This window comes from Bubalus bubalis, chromosome 3 (assembly GCF_019923935.1).
Source record: "Bubalus bubalis isolate 160015118507 breed Murrah chromosome 3, NDDB_SH_1, whole genome shotgun sequence".
In the NCBI taxonomy this organism is placed as follows: domain Eukaryota; kingdom Metazoa; phylum Chordata; class Mammalia; order Artiodactyla; family Bovidae; genus Bubalus; species Bubalus bubalis.
This window is the reverse complement of record NC_059159.1, coordinates 23,570,328-23,578,193: the sequence shown is the minus strand read 5'-3', so window position 1 is coordinate 23,578,193 and position 7,866 is coordinate 23,570,328.

Sequence of the window (7,866 nt, the reverse complement as noted above, 5' to 3'; positions counted from 1 at the left end):
TTCTCTCCACTGGCTGCAGTCTCCGTGCTCACATTTCCCCGGAATCCAGAGGCGTCCTCGGCCAAGGACTCCACAATGCTGGATATTTTCATCCTGATGTTCTTTGCCATCATAGGCCTGGTCATTCTGTCCTACATTATCTATCTGCTCTAGGGACCCGAAACGGCGGCGTGGAGCCCACAGCTCAGGGGGAAAGGATGAAGCTGACTGGCCGAGCATCCTGCTTGCTGACGCACCGGTAGATTTTTTTCTTCTGGTCATTATTTCGGGTATTGATTCAAAAACAAAATTACAAGGGATCTTGTTTTCCTATTTTTTTTCTCAGATGTATTGATGTAGCATTTCCCAGACCACTCTGAAAAGAATAAGAAATGCCAACTTCTTTCTTTAAGACCTAATTTAAAATAATGATTTTTAAAATGAAAATAAAGCCCACAATCAAAGGATTTTTTAGGTAGAATGGGTTGGGAGTGGTGTGCATGGTGGGAGGGACTATTATTTCCTAGTTTTTTCTTCAAGTTAGGTGCTCAAACTCCACTTCGTCCATTTTTTCCTGGTAATTAAAGGTTAAAAACATCTTTATATGTCAGTAGAGTGGCTTACAATTATGCTTGCATAATTGCATTAATTAATTAACTAGTAACTCATTCTAACTTGAGGATGAGATAGCAAATGAAATTTACTTGGGAGTGGGATTTGTGGGAGATGTCAATTCTTCCCCCACTGTGGGGTTTGGCGGAGAGAGGAACTCCCAATGTCAGGAGCTGATACCTTTGTATTCCCATCTGAGCCTTGCTTTTTCTGGGTTTCCCACAGCTCCTGGATTCCAGTCCAACAAGAGGCCTCTTATCGACAGTAATCCTGCTGCCCAGCAGACCTCTTCTAAAGCTTTCCGGATATGGTTAACCCCTGTCAAGCAAGGGGCTTTTTAGAGTTCAGAGGCAGAAGCACTTGGCTGGGACATCAGGAATTCACAGGCATGGCTGGCAACTGCAGCGTGCATTTAAGCTGTAGATGGAGGATGTTGAGAAAGAGCTAAAATGTAGACTCATTAAAGTTACCATGGAGAACTGCTCAAAAATTTATTTGATAGCCTTCACTTAGGTCTTAACTGCAACTTCATGTTAAGCTAAATTATGTTCTTTTCTTGCTCACACGAAGGGTGTCCCTTTTAAGTCCAAGAGCATGTTGTCTATCTTCATCTATGAAGTAGTTGCTTTATCACTCACTGTCTTTAAAGATTGCACAGTCTGGGTTTGTGCGGTTTCCGTGTCTCACTCTGTAGAAGGAACTTGTCATTTGAGTTTCTAAGATTTATCTTCCCCACTCCATGCCCCTTGGGCTCCAGTTTCTCATTTAAAGAGAGCAACAGTTATACAGTCATTCTTTCTGCATACCTGAATTATAAATTATCGAAACAAAATGGCTACATGTGTTATTTGGGATAAACTTCTCTCTTACCCTCAAATAAATGTGTTTTTTTGTTTCTTTTTTGTATTGCCAAATGTTCTCTTTCTCAAAAAACAAAAGCAAAAATCTTTCAACATTTCTCTGTCCAAGTAGGGTTAAAGAAACCATATATTTGAGGGTCCAGAGTAGAGTTGGGCTCCAAATCTGTGGTATCTATTTCTTTGAAAAATCTGTCATGATTGTTCTACATTTGATTTTTCTTTCTGGCTTATAAATAAACAACGAGAGAGATTAGCCTAATAGTTTTATTTAAAACATTATGTTCAATTTCCATGTTTTAAAAAGAAAATCAAGGAAGTATAATATACGTCACAACATCTGGCCAAGAAAAAACACCGTTCTAGGAACTTGTCTAGGCAACAAATTATGTGATCTTCAATAAGTCACTTAACCTTTGAAAGTCAAAGTCGCTCAGTGTCTGACTCTTTGCAACCCCATGGCGTACAGCCCAGGCTAGAATACTGGAGTGGGTAGCCATTTTCTTCTGCAGGGGATCTTCCCAGCCCAGAGACTGAGCCCAGGTCTCCCAAATTGCCGGCAGATTCTTTACCAGCTGAGCCACCAGGGAAGCCCACTTAACCTTTGGGCTTCAGATTATTCTGATAAAAGAAACAGTTGGACCGGAAAATCGTTTATGAGCTTTTCCATTTCAAAATTCTATAATTCTAGGATGGAAATTCCATCTTTGTTTGAGAATAGAATTCCCACAAAACAAACTCTTTTATAGTTTACCAGGAGTCCGCTTTTCTGCTCTCCCCAAATGACATTTTATAATGAAAACTCACCTGAAAAACTCTTTTTGGGTACCAACAGCCACATTATGAGGAGAAAATGAAAATACTTATTTACCCCAAACATATCAGCGATAATTTGCCTAAGCTGTTTAAGGAATATTAACAAGTACAATATGGGGTGGTATGTAGCCAAATGAGGTAAGCTGAGAGATATACTAATGGGGGAAGCATGGCTCCAAACATTAATATGTTCAGAGATGATCTTCAGTTATCTGGAGTCCTTGATGTAACATTTCCCACTAAAACATTCCTCCAACTCTGGCATAACATGTGTTTCAAACTAAACTTTGTACTTCAAGTCAAGAGAGCAGCTCTAGGTCCTTTCGTAGGTAAGGAGGGCAAGTGTCAATATTTTGGAGTGGTCCAAGTTACACAGTTAATTATGGTAATGTAGATCTTCATGGTATATATATAGTCTCTAACCAGGCTCCCTCTTAAGTCTTTTATGAGGTCAAGGCTCTTCAGGCTGTATCCATATCGTTTCAGTTGTGTCAGAATCCTTGCAACGCTATGGGCTGTAACCTGCCAGACTCCTCTGTCTGTGGGGATTCTCCAGGCAAGAATACTGGAGTGGGTTGCCATGCCCTTCTCCAGGGGTCTTCCCAACTCAGGGATCAAACCCGCGTCTCTTATGTCTCCTGCATTGGCAGGCAGGTTCTTTACCACGAGGGCCACCTGGGAAGGCCATACAAAGTTGATATGACTAATCAATTCAGTGAAAACAGTCAGCCAATTTCAGTTATACACCAGTGATATTGGGCACAATATACAGGCAGATCATATTTTCAATAACTTGCAAAATATTATGGTTTTAAAAAATAAATAATTACATTTTGGAAGAAATTTTATGACTTTGTGCCTATATCCATGCTATGTCAGTTTATAACTTGAGTTTTCCTGTGCTCATTTCGGTAAAAGTTTTCTAAATTTCACATTTAAATTATTTGTGTATCGTCATCCTAAAATAATAAAACCCTGCAAAAATTACTTTTGTAATATAAAGTTTTCTTTAGATCTTATAAATCTGTGCCACAAGGCAATCATGTCCTATAAAAATGGTGTTGAACATTTACTACATATCAATGTAGTAAAAACATCTCTAAATAATGCAGATAACTTAAACATTAATTGGTATAAAATTGACAAAATTAATTGGCTAAAAATCATTATATTAATACTTGTTTTCTTGACTAAAAAAATAAGGGGTTTAGGTGGAAAATAATGTATTTTATGTTAGGAGAAAGAACATATTTTAGGAAACAGTTAAACAATGGGAAGATATTAATAAATGTTACTAAGTTGGAACTACCTAAAACTCATTGGGTATTTTTTATAAGAAATCCAATCCAAACTTTCTGAATTTGAAACTTGGCATGACATGATTTATTAAACCTCAGAAAATTTGTCTCCTTTTAAAAGGCTTAAAATTAGCATTGTTCAAACTTTAAAATCCCTTAAAAGTATCACTTTAGCGCTTCCCTGGGAGCTCAGAGGTAACGAATCTGCCTGCCAGTGCAAGGACATGGGTTTGATCCCTGGTCCGAGAAGATCCCACGTGCCAAGGAGCAACTAGGCTTATGCGCCACAACTATTGAGCTTGTGCTCTGGAGCCCGGGAACCACAACTACTGAGCCCACGCACCACAACTACTGAAGCCCTTACACCATAAAGCCGGTGCTCCACAACAGAGAAGCCACCGCAGTGAGAAGCCTGTGCACTGCAACAAAGCGTGGCCCCTCACGCTGCAACTAGAGAAAAAGCCCACTTAGGAACCAAGACCCAGCACAGCCAAAAATAAACGAAACTGAATTTTTAAAAAAGCATCATTTTAACTTTACATTATCTTTTAGAAATGATAATGGCTTCCCTGGTGGCTCAGAGGTTAAAGCCTCTGCCTGAAATGCGGAAGGCTTGGGTTTGATCCCTGGGTCGGGAAGATCCCCTGGAGAAGGAAATGGCAAGCCACTCCAGTACTCTTGCCTGGAGAATCCCATGGAGGGAGGAGCCTGGTAGGCTACAGTCCATGGGGTCGCAAAGAGTCGGACACGACTGAGCGACTTCACTTCACTTCACTTAGAATTGAGAATTTCCCTTAATAAAGTACTTAAGCATAAAGTGGGAAAATTGTCTTTGTAAACTGTATGCTTGGCTTTATCACAGACCAAATGTTTAAGCCTAGAATGGCCTTTTCTAAGTTAGCTTTGCTTCCATATATTTTAAGTAAAAATAAAATCAAAGTCATATATAAAGGGAGAGACAGAAAAAAATCATTGACACAATTTCCATTATAAACTAAAAAACAACTGCTAAGGCAGACACAGTTTTTAGAAATATTTAAGTACGTCTTTGTTTTAAAAAACACTGTAAGAGGAAATTGCAGGTAATGTGCAATAATCACATATTTTGTTGTTTGAAACTGGTATTAAACTATGACAACTGCAATTGCGGTATTTTAGCAGTAATTGGAAATATCAATTGCTTGGGATGAATTAAACAGCATATAGTATAGAATACTGTTCTGCTTGTAGATTTATTATTCAATTTGAGTTGTTGCTAATAAATGAATTTATACACAAATATTAAGCATAAAACACATAAATATATAGTATATAGCTAATTGAAGCATTATTTTGTATTAAAACATTTAGTTTTTTGATCATGGTAGAGCTATAATTAACAGCTTAAATAAAAATAAGTTCTTCTACATGAAATAATTTAAAGGAATTACATAACAAATATTTTATAATAACTATAAATGGAGTATAATCTTTAAAATTTGTGAATCATTATATTGTACACCTGTAATTTATATGTTATACATCAACTTAAAACATTTATTTTAAAATACAAAAAAAATTTTAAAGGCATTACATGCTCAGTGGTTTGCATAAAGACAAACTCTGAACAAGTTAGAAATGTTTCTAATTGTATTTTATTAACATTAATAAATAACATAAAATTTAGCAAATATGTATCAAATACAGTTCACCATAAATACTTTAACAATGAATATTTTTCAATTTTGTGCACCTTTAAGAAAGCAGTGATCTTAGAAAATCTATAATTATTACTTTTTTAATGTAAAAAATTTTCAAGGGATAAACTTTTTTTTTTTAAAGTCTAGTTACTTGAGGAATTTTCTGGAGTTGTATTTGCTTTCTTGATGAAAAAAATGTGTTTAGTCCTCTGGGACTTTTTTTTAACCTAGAAAAGATTGTCCAATACAGCTGTCTTTCGGGTCATCTTTCCTGTTAGTGATGTCTCAGTAAGCCAAGGAGCTATTTCCATCACCTGATCTCTCACAGGTTTCAGAGCTGCCTGCTAGTGGAACTGGTAAAGGAGTCCTATTGCTAGTATGGTATCAAATAACGAAAGAAGTTTTTGTGGGAGCACTGTGTTTTTATCCTTTACAATATTGACATGCAAATCTGTAATCATATAATTGAGTATTATTCACTTAGGCAATTGCTATGCTATGCTAAGTCACTTCAGTAGTGTCCGACTCTGTGCGACCCCATAGACGACAGCCCACCAGGCTCCCCTGTCCCTGGGATTCTCCAGGCGAGAACACTGGAGTGGGTTGCCATTTTCCAATGCATGAAAGCGAAAGGTGAAAGTGAAGTTGCTCAGTCATGTCTGACTTAGCGACCCCATGGACTGCAGCCTACCAGGCTCCTCCATCCATGGGATTTTCCAGGCAAGAGTACTGGAGTGGGGTAGTTAGGCAATTAACTCTTGAGTAATCATCACACAAAGAGGCTCATGTTTGCTTTTTATTGACATAATGTCGTTTTTCCAGTTACACCTTTTACTGGGCACCTCATGCTTGCTGTAATCTCCAAAGGTGAATAATTATCCTGGCAATAAAATATTTTGTTATTAATAGAAGAACTGGAAGCACCAAGTAAGCCATGAAGGGATGGATAAAGTATGAAATCATGTGCCAACTATTCCCTCATAGAACAATTGCTTGAGCTTCCTGAGTGGCTTCCCAAGTACAGTATGTACTACACTGTGAAGATGATAAAGTTGAGGGGTCAGCACAGCATGAGAAGGAATTATCTAAAAAGGTACTAATGATAAAAGTTCTATAGTTTCATAAGGCACAGAGTATTTCTCACAAGATAAAAACTTTAGTCTCTAAGAAAATGAGTGTCATTAGATTGTTATTAGTGCTATGTGGTGTGATGTCTGTGTTTAGAAACAGATCAGATCAGATCAGATCAGTCGCTCAGTCGTGTCCGATTCTTTGCAACCCCATGAATCGCAGCACGCCAGGCCTCCCTGTCCATCACCAACTCCCGGAGTTCACTCAGACTCATGTCCATCAAGTCAGTGATGCCATCCAGCCATCTCATCCTCTGTCGTCCCCTTCTCCTCCTGCCCCCAATCCCTCCCAGCATCAGAGTCTTTTCCAATGAGTCAACTCTTCGCATGAGGTGGCATAGTAAAGATAAATATGATGATGTGTTGTTAAGCTTGTCTTCTAGTGGAAATAAAAAGCATCCTATAAATCAAGCTCAAAAGAGACTGATGAAATCATTATCAAAAGAGGAAAAAAGCTAGAAACCCAGGTTAATCTCCTAGTTTAGAAAGAGGTACAGGATAAATTATCTGACCTGTTGACAATTTACATCATTATTTTATCATGACTGTTCTAGAGTGGGTTAGAAGTGGACAGTTGCCCACTGTTTTTAAGCTATTCATTTTGCAAATGCTCCCTTTTTGTGGTGATATGATTGCCTCTACCATCACTTAACCATCAATACTATTGATAATAATATATACTTTTGCAAGTTAATTTCCCACTTTAAAATTTGATATCACATTTCATTGCTGATGACAAATGTATTCAGCAAAAAAACTGCCAAGTTGAGGAAACTGCAATTTTGGTCTCAAAGATTATCTCTATCTATTAGTAATCAAATGAAGAATTTTCAGTTTACTTTTTATTGGTAACAAGATGATATCATTTATTTACTGTATCCAAAGAATGAATCAGATTTTCTTATGTTCCAAATTTCTGGGGAGGATGAGATAATAATCTCACAATTATTAAGAATAACAAAATAATGTGAGCTAAAAAAAATTTGCTGCAGCAATCACGTCAGGTGAAGTGTATAACACAATTCACAGTCCAGGTTAAAAAAATGTTTTAAATTAAACCATTATTCTTTTGTAAACATGCTGAAAATAACTGCTGTGGAGACTTGGATAATTCAAGAAATCAAAGCAATTTCACAATGTTAAATTTCTTTCTCTAAGGCAATGAACTTAACATCCATCTAGGAAATATTTAAAATATTCACTATTTATATGAAAATTTTTACTTAAAATTTTTTTCCTTTTTTCCCCCATATAATCTAGTATTCTCAATTTGGAATCACCAGTGTTTTGATTAAGAAATGCATTAGGCTTTCCAAAGCACGTATGGAAAAAAGAGTGAGAGAAGGGGGAAAAAAAGCTAATTAAAGTGTTGTTTTTATATTCTGGTATCTGACAACTTTTAATCCTTATAATTTAGTTGTGGGTGAATCCTTTTTTTTTTTTTTTTTTTTTGGGTGAATCCTTAAATTGAAAAGAAGAAAATGAAATCAGGATA